This window comes from Vitis vinifera, chromosome 3 (genome assembly GCF_030704535.1).
Source record: "Vitis vinifera cultivar Pinot Noir 40024 chromosome 3, ASM3070453v1".
In the NCBI taxonomy this organism is placed as follows: Eukaryota; Viridiplantae; Streptophyta; class Magnoliopsida; order Vitales; family Vitaceae; genus Vitis; species Vitis vinifera.
In genome coordinates, this window is record NC_081807.1 from 12924174 (window position 1) to 12943545 (window position 19372).

Below are 19372 nucleotides of genomic sequence, written 5' to 3' on the forward strand. Positions count from 1 at the left end.
GAAATCTTGTAAAGGAATGAGGTGTTCTGATCCTATAATAAAGAAAAGAGATCTAGTTTTTTGTCCTAAGCCATCCATTAGTCCCTTTCCATGGCATCTCTCATAATATATTTTTTTTTCTCTTTTTTTGTTTATTTAATTAGGAAGGACACATTTTTAATTGGTTGATTTATAAGCATCAAAAGTAGGTTTTTGATTCAAAATCAGGGACTTGTCTTTTGGAAGCTCAAGCACAATGGAGATATTTTAGCCTCCAAAATCTAGAACAGATTGAGAATAATAGTGAGTACCTCATTTGTTAAATAATAAATGTTACCCATGGGATACCTTTACTTTTCTAGATCACTTACAATTTTTGCACAATGGAACCTAAAAATTTTTGGTTTCTTTGTTATGCTATATAAGATAATCTTAAATTGCTAAGTTGTAGGTGGGGATGGTACAACTAATTGGCTCTTGGAGTAGTTTCTGATCTTAAATTACCTGAGCCACCACCAATTGCTATAGTGCCATTAGGAATAGGAAACAACCTCCCATTTTCATTTGGTTAGGTAGGATGCAATGTTTAGTGGTCATTAGTTTGATTATAGCATCAATAAACTAAAGATACTTATCACAAATGGGTTTTGGTTTCTAAGAATGATTTTTTGGATGATTCCTATTTTTATTAACTTTATTAAGTTAAATCCAATCCCCAAACTTACATATGATTTTCTAGGCATTTACCAACATGATTATGTAAAGTTGTTTGTTGAATTTTGAATTTTGAGTTTCATCATTAAGTTAGATTTGGTTTAAACTCTTCATAATATAAATTGTTTTTTCTTGTAATGAACTCAAAGGAACACAACCCCTATTTTGATCCTTTATAGTTTAAGGAATGTGATCCCTTAATGTCTCCTATTCATTCTAATATCTAAGAGGCTAAGGGGATTCAGCGTGGGGAACAAATTTGAATAACCAAAATTAATTTTTGTGAAGCATGTAGTTTTGAAAAACTTAGTGCTGATTGCATGCATAATTTAGAGGTTTTCTATTCTTCCTATCTATATTTATAGGCTGCAAATGAGACTAGTGCAAAGAAGTCTGATTCGCTAAAAGAAAAGAAATCATTATATTGAAAACCATGAAGATTACATTAATGAATATGTGAAGAGGTTGAACTATGCTTTTGTAGATTATGGTTTTACCTTGATGGTCTTTGTACTAATATTTGCTCATTTGATTGTTGAAAATATTTTGATATAATTAATAAATTTATATGTAATTAGTATATATAAGTAGTTAAATTAGTTGTTCGAACTAAGTTGTTGTATTTCAACATTTGAGGATATTTATTTGGCAATATTCAATTTAATTTTATAGCTTGTAATTGTTTTTTTCTTTTTCTTATTTGTATAAAAAAATCCATTATTTTAATAACAAAATAGAAATTTTTTTTAATAGAAAATGTTTAAAGATGATGCTTTTGTAAGTGTCATTGTTAACATGAACCAGAGATAATGTTAATAGAAGTGTCATTGTTAACACGAATCAAAGAGATGACATTCATATAAGTGTCAAGATCGATAATTTTATAAAAATTATTTCAATAGAAAATGTTCAAAGATGACGCTTTCTATAAGTGTCATTGTTAACTTTATTTGAATATGACATTTTTAAAAGTGTTATTGAAACATTAATCAAATATGACATTTTCTAGAAGTGTCATTGTTAACTAAAACATATAGTGACATGCCAGAAGATGACACTTAAGGGAAACGTCATCTTTTATCTTTCTTAACACTTAAAAACATCATTGTTTCCTTTTTTTCTTATAGTGCAGGAGTTAGAAAATGTTTGTATGGAGCATGCAACTACTTTTCTTCACTGTCACCACTATTGCCGGTTGGCTACTCAACAACTGTTAAACAACACTTTCAAAGAAGAACAATCCAACTACCAACAAAACTTTCTTAGAAGCATTAACAACTTTGGAAGAGTCAATCATCATAGAATGTTCAACTCAGCTTTTAAAGCTCAAGTCAGGTGGGTTTTCATTTAGATGTCAATCCACTGGCATGGACATCAAATTCATATAAAGAGCTAGGCCAGTGAAATAGAACTTGTTGCATAAAATATGATGGCTATCAACCTTAAGGAGCAAGAATATGAACTCCCTAATTTTCCATGCATAAAAACAGTATTGGTGATTCATGGGATAATGCGAGTGGTTTGAGAGCATCAAAAATTTAATTTAAGATCATCATTATTTCAAAAGATGAGAAAAAACATAAACATGTGACCAAGAGTGATTACACAACTAATAGATATGGAGTTGGATAAGTGTGAGAAGACTAAATTGCAAGATGCCAGCATAGAAAGAGCAAAATATCAATTTAAGTTCTTTAGGGGATGAAATAGGGCTATCAATTGATGATGTTCTAAAGGTTTGAGACTTGGAAATTTCATCTTCTATGTTTAGGCTTTCAGTTGCAATGCCACAAGAGTAATCAAATGCTATCAAACTCATGAGATTGCTTCTAAAGCATCTATTGCTTCTCTCAGGCCTGGCTTAATGGAGGAGTTTGGGTGGTAGGAGATTGAACATAACCCTGATCCTTTTGTATTACCTGGATTGAGTGCACCAGGATTAGAATCCATTATCTTCAAAAAACCCTTCACCATCTGTTTTAAATGATTTGGGCCAAATTTTTTTGCAAGATAGCAAATATCATTTGACATTATTTGGAGTAAATGTGTTAAGAAACTTGAGGACTTGAAAGATGAGGAAAACTAAATCTAGAGTACTACCTGGCTCCTTTGTTTCTAACATCCATATAGCACTCTTTGCTTCTAACATGGGTAGTGCAAAAGGATATCAAGAAAGTAGAAACCCCCCATTGCAGTTCTCAAGGGGAACTTAGGTGCAATTCAATCAATACGACTTTCATCAGATGGACAGGTGATCACCATTAGGTTTGAGAAATTCTGCTACCCAAAAGTGTTGTTCCATCCATCTATGATCATACACTACAAGAAAAAAAGTAATCAATGACGCTTTTTAAGCGTCAAGAAAAGTATAAGATGACGCTTCTTTAAAGTGTCCTTTTCTCCCCTATCATTATATGTTTTAATCAATAATGATGCCTCTAGGAAGCACCCTCTTTGATCTATACTTTCAATGACACTTAAAGAGTGTCATCTTTGAATAACATTAATGATGACACTTATAAATGTGTCATCTTTGAGTATTTTTACTAAAATAATTTTTATAAAATTGTCATTGTTGACACTCATAGGGGCGCCATCTTTGGATTATTTTTTCGATGACATTTTTAAAAGCGCCATATTTGGTTTATTTTAATAATGACACTTAATAGAAGCGTCATCTTTAAGCATTTTATTTTAATAATAATATTGCTATTTTGTTTTTAAAATAATGAATTTCCTATATAATTAAATAAAAGCAAAAACAATTATAAATCATAAAATTAAATTGAATTGTACAAATTAAAATATCTCCAAATATTAATATACAATGGCTTAGTTTGAATAATTAGTATAATTACTTGTATTGAAATTATAAATTTGTTCATTAGATCAAAATATTTCAATGAGAATTTGTAAATCCAATATAAGAACAAATACCGGTGCAATAACTACAAAAAGAAACCATCATCAACAAAAGCCCAGTTCAACCTCCTAATGATTTAAATGATATCATGTTCATGATTTTCAACATCACTTTATTGCAATGATTTCTCTTCTTCTTGTAAGCCTATCTCCTTTGCAAGCTGTAAATAAAAAAAAAAGAATATAAAACTTTTAAATTATTCATATAACAACCAATATAATTGAAACAAAGATGATATAAGAACATAATATAATCCAGCACGTTGATTAGCTTTTGTTCAAGTAAAGCAATAAAACAAACATACTAATATTCTCCTTATTGGGTTAAAGGTAAGAATTTTTACTAGAGTAAATAAATTATTAGTGTTAAAAAATATTGCTACTAAGTAAGATAATTATCTCAACTATTAAGTGTACAACCACATGAATATGTCTTAGTTCCCTTAATTATTGAAAAGATCTATTTTATAACGATTTATAATATATAGTGAAGAAAAATAAATCTTCATTTACCTTGTCATTAGCATCATTGCCATCAAAGTCTTCTTCATTAGGTTCTTGCTTCAAAGAGGTTATCAATAACATTAGAGTAATACAAAGCAAAAGTGGTTAATAAATAAAAATAAAAATAAAAATAAACATTGATAGATTTACCTTTTCACAAAATAGTTATATTCTAAGACGCCTTAAAAATTAAAAGAGATTGTTTATGTAGCTCACCCATGTAAAGTTATTCAATTCATGTTTAAAGAGGTGAATTAAAAAAATAAAAAATAAAGATTGACATAGTTACCTTTATTCACAAGATAACTATATTCTAAAATTCCTTAAAGATTCCTAAAAATTTTAAATTAATAGAGATTGTTTATGTAGCTCACTCATGCAAAGTTATTCAATTCATGTTCACACATGCAAATAGGTTTCAAAATGCATTTATGCTCCAAGACCTATGTAATACATTAATTTTTCATCAATTTTGAATTTAGGGATGTAGGCAATGGGGGGCCAATATCCCATGATTTCAAGATTTGCCAATGTTATTGGTAGCCATAAGGATTGGAGCTTAGGGCAAGAAACAATATATAGGTGCCGAAGAGAGATAACATTCTGGGGATCTAAGGAGGCTAGGGATTCTAGCTCATTTATCTGAAAATTAATCATAGGTGTATCTAGATTTCAAATTATATTAAAAGGGAAAAAACAATTAATTATTACCCTAATAAAAAAAAATTACACAAGCATATTCCAATATAGGAATATAAAAAACACATAATTTTCCAACTAAACATGAATTTGAGAGTGCCTATTATCTTATTTGTTGTTTATAAATTCTGAGCCCCGTTCCCATGGTAGCTATGTGTGGTTTATCTATAATTGTTTTGTGAATATTCCAATATACCTTTTACATATATCAAGAGTGTCATACTAACTTTCAACATAGATGAAACATCTACTTTAAAATGGAAGCTAAAAGAACTTACCTTTCATTTTGAAACTCCAAGCTCATGGCGGCCCATTTGTCCTCACCAATGGCCAACACTATTATCTCCTTGGGGAAGCTAACATCTAGAAATGATAGATACATTTTGATCTTGCCATGGAGCAAGTAACTCATTTCTTTTTGTGGTCAACTCTGTGCTAAAAAATTAAAAATTGTAATTTTTACTTAAACCAAAGGAAAGTAATTAATAATGATTATATACTTTGCAGCCATAATGAAATTGCAATTAAACTAAAGGAAAGTAATGGTGAGCTAGCAAGCACTAACCAAGTGAGGTTAGGTGAAATCTCATCTACAAGTTTAGGAAATTCAATTCTAGAGAGTTTGAGAGATGAAGAGCATAACGAAAATTGTTTATCTAATGGAGTCTCAACAATTTAGGTTCTACTAGAAATTCCAAATCATGTCAACTCTACTGGACTTAAGAAAGTTACCTTCAAGTTTAGTAAAATAAAAAAGGCTTATAATAGTAAGTTATCTCTAGAACCTCTGCCTGTGCCTTGTAAGGTTGGTAATTCCCATTCATATATAGGATTTTCTGATGAACCTGGACAAAACATTGCATCACCTAATATAGGAAGAAATATACATGCAAATACAAGTTGGAATCTAGAAACCAGAAATCTTCATTTTCATGCTTCTAATATGGAGTTGAAAACGTCTAAAAAGGTTGCTCCAAATAGCTACCCTACAAATGTTAAAAAGTTATTATTATCAATTGGTATTCTTGATGGGGCTTTGGTAAAATATATTTCTACTTCCTAATAATTACAAAATGTAATTGAAATGTGATAATCATGGATTTTATCCCTGTTCTTGTCCTTTATTGAATAATTTTGGTCACTTGCAATTTGGAAATGATTAGAGACATGAATAAACCAAATCTGTGTATGAGGTTTGTACACTTCTCAACATTCTACTCTCAAATTGAAAATTTATATTAATAAAAAAAATAAAACAATAAACATAAAACAAAACAAAACAAACAACTAGATTAACTATACTATATGAAATCAAACTAGCTCCATTAAGAAAATAAAAAATTAAGGTATAGCATGTGGACTATAATAGTCAATGGGCAGGAAGGTAAAGACTATATCCAAGCAAATGAGGAAACTAGAACTAGGTTAGAGAGAAACTCTAAGATACTTCAATAGTTGAAAAGAAGAGTCTATCCTAAAATATGGATGTGAAGAGAAGGAGAAGGAAGAGATGGTAGTGGTGATTTATATCTAAAACAAATATGAACCAACTACATCTAAAATAATATACATTTTTTTCAAATTAAAAATAATTTTAATTATATATTTAAACAACCAAATTAAATCAAGCATGAACTTTGTTGTATTTAATAATTTTTTTTATTAATTAGGCATTTATATAATTTCCAAAGAACTATATATATATATATTGGTCTTTTAGTAGATGATTGGCAACTTTGGGCAGCTTTTGCTATATAATTAAAGTATTGAAATTCTTGCCTTTTGGAAGACTTCAACTAGTCATAGCTCAACTAAATGTTGGCATACAACCCTCTATTTTTGGTTTCCATTTCTTCTAAGAACTATTTTATATATTTGTAGCCTACTTAACTCATTTTGTAAATGAGCATTTGATATTCTCAAAATTACAAATAAACAATGACAAGTTTATCTTATTCTTTTCTTTTTTTCTTTTTTCACTTTTGAGAAAAAACTATGAAAAAAAAAACTTTGAAGATAAGTAGATTGTGTTTCTTGTCCTCTTAATAGATAGCTAGTTGAAAGACACAATCATTATCTCATACTCCTAGTTGTCATCTAGAATGATAGTCTTTATTCCTATATCAATAATAGAGGCTCATTTTGTCCACTTACTACATATCAATGCATTGAACAATCATGAAGATTTATTATTAAAAAATATTAAAAGTTGGATCTTTTGTTTTTATTAGAAATGAACCTTTTAAAAAATATAGAAAAAAAAACTAGAAACATGATGAGAACACAAATTCAGGAACCCAAATACAAAATAGCCAAGCTTCTGTACATTCCAATTAGTATTAGTTGTAGTCCAACAAGCCATGTAGACTAACTTTTGGCAATAAATTGGATAATATATTTAATATTTATAGACTTCAAGAACATAAGAACACAAGTTTTCAGCTATCTGCCCCTTATAGAAAGTCAGAAACCATTATTTTCATACTAGATAGTAAAACTAATATACCTTTGTTAGGCTAGAAATGCTTAGTGATATATATGTCTACAAGAAATATTGTTGAAAGAACCTATTATGTTTTCCATCAAGAATTTAGAAATTTTAGTTGGTACAATTGAACTATAATCACAAATGTATTATTATTATTATTATTATTATTATTATTATTATTATTATTATTATTATTATTATTATTATATGTAATGAGTATTCCGAATAGAGATTTTATAGTAGAGGTTTTACTAATTGATACCTACTCCAACCTAAATAAATAAAAAACTGAATGTTGGGTGTTACCTTTGACTAGTTTATTCAACTTTTATTTCTCCCCCACACCCCCAACTTCCTCACATACACATGCATGCCTCATATTATCTCACTAGTAGTGAACTTCTAACTCATTTTCACATTGAAATCTAAAAATTTGAAATTAAGCTTCCTATGAGATTTAGGCCTTGGTGTGCATGGAAGTTAGGCATTTCATAGTTGGTGGATTCACTGTTTACGTTTCTTGGTAATCATTCCATTACCCTATGTGTACAAGGATGGATAGAGAGGGCGAGTGCCTTCTATAGTAGCATTCTAACTGTTTTGTTGTTGCATAAATATTTTACAAGTTGGAACAATTTGCCATGCAATTTAAAAATATGGTAAAAATTGGTATTTGGAAGAGATGTTGGTAAAAAAAAAAAAAAAAAAACATTTGATAAGAGTTCCATTCTAGTGTATTGTTAATCAAAATTTAATTTTCATCGATAAGCCACCAATGGTGTCTAAATAAATTTGGTGGTAAGGATTCAAAAGCAACCAAGCAGTTCTCTGTTGTCATGATTCCATTATAAGGAGAGGCCCATAGGGAATTGTCTTTATTTTTGAAAAGTAAATATGGTTAAAGGTAAGTAAAATTGAATGTGGTTATATGTTGACATGGTTAGATACAACCATCTAATTTAGTGGGTTATTTCAATCAAGTTGACTGGTTCAAATTTAGGCATTTTGATGTGGGTATTTGAGGGGGGTTTGAACTGTGGTTCAGTTGATATAAAGGCACTTGTGTGAAATGTCCATTAGAATATGATACATGAATATGCATACAGAATGTTTATTGGGTAGGCTTGTGTTTAGTTGGACAAATACTTTAAAGATGCAACCAACAAAAAAGAGCATTGCATCACTAGTTTACTAGATGATTTCCTTGATCTATACTTGTGGCACATTTACTAAAATATAATCGAATAGAAAGAATATTATAATGGGAAGGAATAGAGTGGAAGAAATTGGAATTAGGAATTCCTACTGAAGTCAAAAACTATCATGCAACATAATAGGATAAAATTGATACCTTTTGAGTTATTTACTAACCATTAGAAACTTATAATGAAAATTATATATGTATACATTAATACTCTTATAATGGGATCCTTAACAATGTCTCACATTTGACCCTCAATGATGAAAAACTAGATGTCAAAATCTAAAATAATCCTATTAAAATCCATTTAAGTTTTAGTTCTCCACAATCTTAAATAATTGGAATCCACATATTCAAAAACTTCAATTTTTTTCTTTTTTCTCAACTTTTTTCTCCACAAAAATTAGAATATTATAAAGAAATCAAAGGAAAAATAACAAAAAAAATATGCTTACATTTGATTCAAGATTAGAGACAGCTGCACAAGCCTCTTCCAGTGAACCCATTGATATGAACATTAGACCCTGTTTTATGGTTTGTTACTCACCAAAAGCTTAACAAACATACGAAAAGAGAATAATCCCATATCAGGAAATAAAAAGAGAAAAAAAGAGAAAAGAAAAACCCAACCTTGTTCAAGAAACATATTCTTCTTTATGAGTTTTTCGGGTGTCAATCGTAACAACAACAAAGGAAGGATATGCAAATGGAGGTGTTTAGGTTTGAGATGAAGTAGATATATGAAGACGAAGTGGTTGATTCTTTTTTTACTTTGAGGCGATAGGGCGCGAAAGAAAAAAGACCATGAAGAACGGAAAGACAACTTCTTCACCAATTTTTACAACTTACTTCAATCCCCTAAAACACTTACTGCCTATACAAACTCCTAAATCCTAACCCTAATTCCCCAATTGTACAACCTCCATAAAAACTACACAACTATACAAACGAACTCAAATAAATAACTATCTAGATTTTTTTCTCCTTTGGAAGCCAGATTTTGATCGAATTTGGATCATAAGGAATGGATCTAATATTTGTTCGTTTTTCATCAAACATTCTAAATTGGACAATCATCGACATGGCAAACCCTACAATCTCTTAATGATGACTAAAACCTTGTTGGAAAGATCATTGGATAAACCTAGGGCTTAGTCATAAACTCAAAAGAGTTAAAGGTTTTGGAATGAATAGGTTTCAAAACGAGAAGATAATGTGTTTCGAAATAGGGTAAAATGGGTAGAGATGGGCTTTTATTTATATCCAGCAAAACATGGCACTTTTTAAGAGTGCCAACAATCAATTAATAATAGACCTCTATACAAGTTTAGATATCAAAGATGATGTTTTTGAAAAAGCACCATTGTTGGTAAAATTCCTTGGCGTTTTTGGAATAGTGCTATCTTTGGTCTAATTCTGTGACACTTACTAGAAGCGCCAAGGAATTAAACGTCATTAAATGTATTTTTTGTGGTAGTGATAATAGAAGATGTTGGCATTCATGAAATCACAAACAACTCCATCATGAAATGCTATGTAAATATTAGGAAGAATTTGTATGGAAACATCGTCTTCAACGATGGATTCTCCATGTTTCCAGGTTCGTGTAGGTACAACACTGCTATATTGGCAGTGTTTCTTCACAACATTTAGAACTAAGGTGCCCAATAATGAAGCTTATGTGGTTGGAGACTTGGAATCAGTCCTCCATGCATGGAACAAGCATAGATTTTCAAGCAAGCAAGCTACACAATTGAAGAATTAGCCGACAATAGTTATTTTTTGGAAATAGTGTATTTCTTAATGCATAGGAATGCATGACACCATCAAGAATTACATTTCCTAGCAGATCTAGAAACCCAGGAATTGGTAGTGTTGACCTTGTTAACTTCCTTCTCATCATTGAGCTTATGAACGCAATAATGCACTTTTTAACCCAAATTCATGTTGACAAATCCTTTGATAATAACTATGAGTTCACCAGGAATAATATCTATGGTACTCATTCCTTCTAGAAGCTTACAAAGTTGTTGGCTAGATTAGGAGATTCATCCACATTAGCATGGATGAAGTCTATGAGGAATTAGAAGTAACATATGTCGTGTTTACTTCTAGTGCTAATATAGTTGTTGTTGGAATAAATATTACCACCCAAATCAAATTCACAAGATGCTGACCACCTTCAATTAAGGCATTCAAAAGGAAGATATGCTCAATTCATAAGTAAATTCTACAGAGATTAACATTAAGTCTAATGGTGTTTATGGGATCATTCTTCATGGCCTAGTTATTTTTTTGGCACTAGTCCGACCTAGTCTTTTAATATATAAGAAATGAGGGAGTATTAAGGGTTGAGACATTGGAAGTCTGTTTGGGCTTTACATTGATGGACCAAGGACTAAAAATATGGAATTTAAGCAACTCATGGACTGGTTATTCCTCCGTCTCAATTGAATGGACAAATAATGTGGAGATTCTTACCTGGATTAAGGAAGAAAGCCCATCAATGGACTCAAATTGTAGATGGAAGTCTCTTGTTAAGTGAATCTAGAGTGTAACATAATGTGTTTATGTTGTGTTTTTGTTGTATGTATGTAAAAATAAGTTTTTGTTTTTATATTTTGAGTGGTTGTCATGTTTCCACGTGGAGAGATTTACTTAAGTTAAATCTCTTTGCATTTGGCTTTGAAAACTACACACTAAACAACAAAACAACATAACTGAAAAATACAAAGTGAAGAAAAGAAAAAGGTCCATTGTTTTTTTGGTGGACTATTTTTAACTCCTCTATTTCTGGGTGTTACTCTTTCATTTTCTTTTTGTAGCCATCCTCTGTTTTCAGGTTAAAACAACCAACAAAACTAGTATCAAATCCATCCATTTCACGGATCCATATCTCAATATAATCTTCGAACCACCTAGCTTGTTGTTCTAATCTAATCTAATCCACCTTTTCTTTTCAAGCCCTCTTATATCTTACAACAAGCCTTTTGTGTACAGAATTTTAAGAAATTTCCTCTATTTTGGAGAGGCAGGATACTAGGGTTTCTTTTCATCCAAAGACCCAAATCCAAACCCACAATATAGATAAATTGGTGGCTATTAAAGTAGTAAAATCTGAAGGCAATCAATGAAAAAGAAAATGAATAGCAAGTGGTGTTGTTGTGCAATCAAATTGTGTAGCTAGAAACCCCCAATCTTGAAGTAAAATAACCAAAGATTTGAAGAGTAGATCAATGGCAAGCACAAGTATTACAAGTATGAGTTCCCAACCCTCTTCTATTTCATTATTTGAAGAAGAAAATTATGATTTTTTGGTACATAAAAATGAAAACATTATTTATGCCTCAAGATATTTGGGATTTGGTTGAAAATGGTTTTAATGAACTTGAAAATGTGACTACACTAACTCTAGTTGAAAAAGATCAATTGAAAGAGTTGAAAAAAATGGATGCAAAAGCTCTCTTATTTATTCAATAGGGTGTTGTTAATAGCATCTTCCTAAGAATTATGAGAGATTCAAAAGCTAAAGAAACATGAAACATTCTTTAACAGGAGTTCCAAGGAGATAGAAGAACTCGATTAATAAAGCTTCAAGCTCTAAGGAGAATGAAACTCTAAATGAGTTCTCTTCTAGATTTATGGAGTTAGTAAATCAGATGAAGTCATATGGTGAAGAAATTAGTGATAGAAGAATTGTTGAGAAACTTTTGATCTACTTACTTAACAATTATGACCTAATTATGGTTGTGGTTGAAGAAACAAAAGATCTCTCACTGCTCAGTGTATAAGAGCTATTTGAGTCTTTAAAAACTTATCGAGAGAGATTGTTGAGGCATTTTGAAAAATCAGTTGAAAGTACATTCCAATCTAAATTAAGCCTTAACTTTAGAAATGTTGAAAGGAAACCTACAAGCAATGAAAATAGAAGTGATTCATCCAAAGGTGGTAAACCTGGATGAGAAAGAGTAAGAGGAAGAAATAGAAGAGGTAGAGGAAGATTCAACCATGAAAGAAAGTTCACTAACGAAGAAGACTCGTCAATCCCAAAGTGTAATATTTGTGAAAGAAATAGTCATGTTGAGAAAGATTGTTGGTTCAAAGGGAAGCCCCAATGCTTCAATTGTAAACAAAATTGTAGATTTAAGAACAATCAACGAACAAGTTGTGTTGAGGAAAAATAGATTGATGAAAACATGTTTTTTTCTTATCAAAGTATTGTTGAGAAAAAGAATAATGTGTGGTTCCTTGATAATGGTTGAACAAACCACATGACTGGCAACAAAAATATTTTCCTTGACATGGATGCAACCATAAACTCACAAGTCAAAATGGGCAATGGTGATTTAGTGAACGTCAAAGGGAAATGTACTATTGACATCCAAACTAAAGTGGGAACCAAGTACATCAGAGAAGTTCTTCTTGTACTAGCCTTGGAGCAAAATTTGTTGAGTATGGGATAGATAGTAGAGCATGGGTACAAACTTCACTTCAAAGATAATGAGTGCACCATTTATGATAAGAAACAAAGAAGAAATTTAGTGAAGAAGATAAAAATGGAGAAAAACAAAAGCTTTCCAATTGTTTTCAAATATGCTAAAAATGTGGCTTTGAAAATGGAAGATGTTGAAGAAACTTGGTTGTGGCATAGAAGATTTAGGCACTTGAACTTCAATAGCTTGAAGATGCTTTGTTAAAGGAAAATAGTACAAGGATTTCCTAACAACATTGAATAAAATACTGAAGCCTGTGAAGGTTGTGCTATTGGGAAGCATCACAAACAATCATTTCCAAAGAGAGTTGCTTGGATAGCAAAGAAGGTATTGGAACCAATTCATATTGATATATGTGTGCTCATGTCTACACCTTCTCAAGGCAACATCAAGTACTTTGTATTGTTTATTGATGATTTTACAAGAATTAATTGGTTGCTCTTCATGAAGCAAAAATCATAAGTGGTCTTTATCTTCAAAACATTCAAGAGCTTTGTTGAAAAGCAAAGTGGTTGCTACATAAAGACCTTCAGAAGTGACAAAGGAATGGAATATACTTCAAGCTAATTTGGTAATTTTTGTCAAGACAAAGGGGTTGAGAGACAGCTTACCATTGGATATACTCAATAAAATGGAGTGGTTGAATGAAATAATCAAATAATTATGGAAATGGCTAAAGTTATGTTATATGACAAGGGTTTGCCTAAAATTTTTTAGGCTGAAGCAATTAACACTACTGTGTATCTTTTGAATAAATGCTCAACAAAAGCATTATTGAACAAAACTCCGATTGAAGCATGGGGTGAAAGAAAACCATCTATAAGACACTTCAAAGCGTTTGGGTGCTAATGTTATTCACAAGTGCTAAAGGAAAGGAAAATCAAGTTGGATGAAGCAAGTGAAAAATGCATCTTCATGGGTTATAGTTCATAGTCAAAGGGTTATAGTTTGTATAATTTGAAAACCAACAAGTTGATCATAAGCAGGAATGTTATTTTTGATGAAAAAACTGCTTGGAATTGGGAAGAGGTAAAATTAAGAAGAAAACAATTCTTCTTGATGAACTTCAAACAAACACGTCAACTTCATCACCTCAAGACTCCCTAAGATCAATTCCATTATCTCCTCAACTGAGTCTCCAACTTCAAGCTCATCATCGCCATCCTTAACTCCAAAAAAAATGAGGAGTTTGAATGACATTTATGAGAAATGCAATTTTTGCATTGTTAAACCTCAAAGTTTTGAAGAGGCAATAAAAAAAAATGAAGATTTAAGGAAAGCAATGGAAAAATAAATTGATGTCATTGAAAAAAAAATGAAACATGGCAGCTAGTTAAAAAGCCAAAAGATAAAGAAATCATTGAGGTGAAGTGGATTTATAGGGTGAAATACCATTCTGATAGTAGGGTTTAAAGGCTTAAAGCTAGGTTGGTTGAAAAATGTTACTCACAACAACCGGGTGTTGATTTCCATGAGACCTTTGCTCTAGTTGCTCACCTTGACACTATTAAAACTATTATTGTAGTGGCTACTAAAAAAAATTGGTTGTTGTATCAACTTGACATAAAATCTACATTTTTTAATGGAAAGTTGGAAAAAGAGATCTATGTTGAAGAACCTTAAGGCTTTTTTGTTGATGGTGAAGAAAATAAAGTTTACAAGTTGAAGAAAGCCTTATATCATTTAAAACAAGCCCCTTGTGTCTAGTGTACTCAAATTGACAACTACTTCATTGAAAATGGTTTCATTAGAAGTAAGAGTGAGCCTATTCTATATGTGAAGAGCAAAGGTAATTCTAAAATCCTTATTATTGCTCTTTATGTTGATGATTTGATTTAAATTGGAAATGATGAGAAGATGGTTGAAAAATTCATAAAAGAAATTATATAAAAATATGAAATGGGTGATATGGGATTATTGCATTATTTTTTGGGAATTGAAATTTATCAAGAAGATGGAGTCTTTATTTTCCGAAAAAGGTATGTTGAACATATCCTAAAATTTTTGGCATGACTAGTTACAATCTTATATCTATTCCTTTAGTTGTGAATGAAAAACTGAAGAAAGAAGATGGAGAAAAAATGGTTGATGAAACTCACTTTAGAAGTCTTGTTGGAAATCTCATGTATCTCACTACAACAAGACTTGGCATCATGTTTGTAGCAAGCTTGCTTTCAAGATTCATGCACTCTCCTAGTCATTTACATCTTGAAGCAGCAAAAAGAGTCTTAAGATATTTCCAAGGCACGATAAAGCTTGGAATAAAATATTTAAAGAATATGAAACTGAAGCTAATTGGCCATTGTGATACTAATTGGAGTGGTTATGTTGATGACATGAAAAACACATCAGGCTATGCATTCTTCCTTGGTTCAGGTGTAATATCTTGGGTCTAAAAAAAGCAAGGTTCAATGGCTCAATATTCTACTGAAGCAAAGTACATTTCAGCTTCATTGGCAACTTCTCAAACCATATAGTTGAGAAGAATTTTAGAAGACATCAAGGAGGATCAAAATGAAGCAACAACTCTACTTTGTGACAACAAATTTGCTATAACCATTGCAAAAAACTATGTTTTTTATAGTAGGATTAGGCATATTATAATGAATTACCATTTTATTAAAGAAACTATCTCAGATGGTGAGGTTCAATTGATGTATTGTTAATCAAAGGAGTAGGTAACTAATATCTTCACTAAAGCATTGCCTTTGGAGAAGCTTGTTCACTTTCGAAATCTTTTAGGTGTAAAAGAACATCACATTAGGGGTGAGAATGTTACATAATGTGTCTATGTTGTGTTTGGGTTGTATGTATGTAAAAACAAGTTTTTTGTTTTTATGTTTTGAGTGTTTGTCATGCTTCCACATAGAGAGATTTACTCAAGTTAAATCTCTTTGCATTTGGTTTAGAAAACTACACACTATACAATAAAACAATAGAACCAAGAAATACAAAGTGAATAAAAGAAAAGGGTCCTCTTTTTTTTGGTGGACTATTTTTAACTCCTCTGTTTCTAGGTGTTACTCTTTGATTTTCTTTCTATAGCCAGCCATCCTTTTTTTTCAAGTTGAAACTACAACTAACATGGAGAATGGTGATTAGATTGAGTAGCTATGGCAATGTGACTTCATGCAATCTCATACGGCATACAATGAACTTCTGAAGCTAAAAATATCAGAGCTATCGGTAGTTTGGGCCAACTTTTTTACCCAAACACTTTTCTACCTTAAGGCATTTGACAGAATTTTAGATAGTGGGGCCTAAAATAACATTGGCAAACTTTAAAGGATGATGATGATAGTGGTGGAGTTGGCATTTCAATGCTTGCAAGATGAGAAACAAATGAGACCTATTGTGGATAAAGTGCTTAAGGTTCAAAAGGGCATCGAGAATGAAGGTTGCAATATAGTTGTAAGAATGGCTCCACTAGCTGGACTAACCAACAAGAAGCTGTAGATGAAAAACTTCCTTTGATATTTGTTGAAAGATGAATATCTTATTCTTGATAAAGTCAAAAGGCCTTCTATGCTGAAATTGGGACACAACAATTCTTCCGGACATGATGTTTTAGATCAAAGAATGAAAGATTCTTCAGAGAAAAATGAACATGGGGACACCTGTAATAGTGTCTAAATTGTGTGAAGTAGAAACAACAACTAAACCACTTGTAGTGAAATTGGTGAATGAGGCATCAAATTCATTACACAATGACTAAATTGTAGTTGAGTCACAACCGGTAGAGAACATTGGAATAAATGAAAATATTCTTATGGAAAATGGGGATTTAAACTATAAGAAACATGCCATCATCAATGGAAATAAAAAAAACAAGTAGGAAAGCTTTTATTCTAGTGAAACTAGAACATACAGAGATTAGGCTAAATATTAATCTAAAGTTGCCTATATGTCAATGATTGAAACTGTAAAGGCAAAGCTCCATCTAAGGCAACTTTGGGAACCACCAAGGTTCAAAATATTGGTCGTGTCCGATATGACTTGGTTGAGTCGAGTTCGGTACAACTCAGTTGAGTCGTATCCGCCTTGATGCTGGTCGTGACGAGTTCGATACCAGATACAGATTTATGCACAGACTCGACATTGAATCGATAAAACTCGGATGGCTGATATTCTGATTTAACTTGGCTGAGTTGGAAAAAAACAAAAAAAAAAAAAAAATTAAACTTGTGACCCTTTCAGAAGCCTTTAAAAGGAGAAATCAACAAAGGATGAGACACACAATTGAAGATTTACTTACCTAACCATAAATCTACCGTTGTTGAAGTGTAACCTAGGATCTTTGGTGTGTCGGCGATGCCGTAGTGGTGACTAGACACCAACAAGGCAATCCTCCTCTCCCTAGTTGTGGTTACATGGTGTCATGATTGCTATAATCATGTAACTATGTGTGTTAGGGAAGGAAATTGAAGTTAAATTGGTAAAATTAGAATTTTATTTATTTATTTACATGTATTTAAATTGGTAAAATTGAGGAGTATGGTGGATGGTTAAATTGAAAAGTAATATTTATATGTAATGTTATGAAATTGGGGAATTCATAATGATAATATTATGATGATATTAAAAATATTTATATGTAATGTTTTTATATTATGTAAAGATTATATTTTAATTTATTAAATTATGTAATTTTTTTATCTTATAATATTAAATTGATTTACATATATATTTAACTTGGCAAAATTGGGGAATTCATGTATGCTATGTATGGTGGACAATTAAATTGAAAAGTAATGTTTATATGTAATGGTATGAAATTGAGGAATTGGAAAGTAATGTTTATATGTAATTGGGGAATTCATAATGATAATATTATGATGATATTAAAAATATTTATCTGTAATGTTTTTATATTGTATAGAGATTATATTTTTAATTTATCAAATTATGTAATTTTTTATCTTATAATATTAAATTGATTCACCAAATTATTTTTATTTGTTGTGGAAATTATATTTCTTAATATAAAATACATTTATATGGTAAACTTCATATAGTATGTTTTTATATGGTATAGATATTATATTTTTAATTTATATTTTTATCTTATACTACTGCAAAATTAAATTACATCAGAAAATCAATAATTATTTAAAACGATTTTTTTTTCAAAGAATCATAATTTTAAAAATAATGATTTAATAATACATATTTAATAATATGCATTTACATGCTATAAAGAAATTACATTTATATTTGAATCAATTTTACTTCATTATATTATGTAGATTTTTTATTTTATAATATTCTAGGATTAAATTATAATAGAAATCAATAAGTATCAAAACATACTTTTTAAAAAGTTTGTTTTATAAAAATAATAATATAATTTCAAAAAATCATAATTATAAAAGTAATGATTTAATGACATGTTTATATTAAGAAATCAATAATTAGTTTCATATGATATAGAGATTATATTTATATTAAATCATTTTTCATTTATTATATCATGATATGTTTTTTATCTTATAATATTGTATAATTAAATTTACAATTTTATAATATGTTTAGGAATTGAATAATTGATTTAGTAAAGTTGATATAAATTTATGAATTTAATAATATGAATTTAAGGTTATGCATTTACATGGTATAGAGAAATTACAATTTATATATGAATCAATTTTACTTTTTTATATTATGTAGATTTTTTATTTTATAATATATTTTATTATATTCTACAATTAAATTACAATAAGAAATCAATAATTATCAAAACAAACTTTTTAAAAAAAAATTGTTTTATAAAAATATTCAATTATTTAACTATTATTTATTTTAATTAAAAAACATATAAATAAATGAAAAATAAAAGATTGTGAACTTAGGTATGATCATGTTTATTGTTTTTTTTAGTAGAATTTATTTTTATATGGTAACAACATGAATTTAATGGTATACATTTATATGGTATAGAAAAATGATACTTATATTTGAATCAATTTTATTTCACTATATTATATGGATTTTTTATTTTACAATATTCTAAAATTAAATTGCATTAGGAAATCGATAGTTATTAAAACAAACCTTTTTGTTTAATTAAATTAGAAAAAAAAACATATAAGTTGGTGGAAAATTGAATATTATAATTCTTATATAAATGATTTTATATATGTTTAATTTGAAAAGTAAGTTGTTTTATTTTTATACATGGTGAAACTAAAATTTCAAAATGACTCCAAAACATGATATTGGTTAGAAGCATGCAGAATATGTTGATGGTAGTAGAAGAACCATCAAGTGTAAATATTGTGGCAAAGTTATACATAAAATATATAACAAGATTAAAGCAACACATTGCACATATATTTGGACAAGTGAAAAGATGTCCACGTGTACCGATAGAAA